Source organism: Anneissia japonica, unplaced genomic scaffold, assembly GCF_011630105.1.
Source record: "Anneissia japonica isolate Jap-2015-1 unplaced genomic scaffold, ASM1163010v1 scaffold287975_len91358_cov152, whole genome shotgun sequence".
Taxonomy (NCBI): Eukaryota; Metazoa; Echinodermata; class Crinoidea; order Comatulida; family Comatulidae; genus Anneissia; species Anneissia japonica.
The window spans coordinates 26,554-27,114 of NW_022685069.1; positions in this window are offsets into that span (position 1 = coordinate 26,554).

Consider the following 561-nt stretch of genomic DNA (forward strand, 5'->3'; position numbering starts at 1 on the left):
AACAATAAATTCAGACATATAAAATATTTCTTTGTGTTTCTTTTCTTTTATTTGTCTTTTTCAACACTTTTTTTTTAGTATTTCTTGTCCTAAATAAAAAAAATCCGGCCGTACACGATAGACAGAATCAAATGAATCCCATGGCAGATATTACAGTTTTGGTTAGATGGCCGATGAGCTCCATAACGGTCCAATGATTGATTGCTGGCAAAAGAGTGTACACGACGATCAGCATAATGATATCCAATTGAAGCAGATGGCACGTCTCAAGGTTCGATGCGATTGCCAACTCTTCTATGAAACATCGGACGGTCATTTTTAAAACTGTGTAAAAAAATCGAAAATTAACAAAATCATCGAAAGCTTGACCATTTGGCCAGGGCGCTCATTACCCGTCCGTTTAGCTCTTGCTGCCAAACATATGTACAAGACAATTAGCGAAACGATAATTTTCAGCAGGTGCATTGTAACTGACTGGTTTCGATCAACGTCTAAAAAGGAAAGTAATTCGAATGGAATGTACAATATCGTAGATTTATTAGATGGGAGGTGGTGACGTCA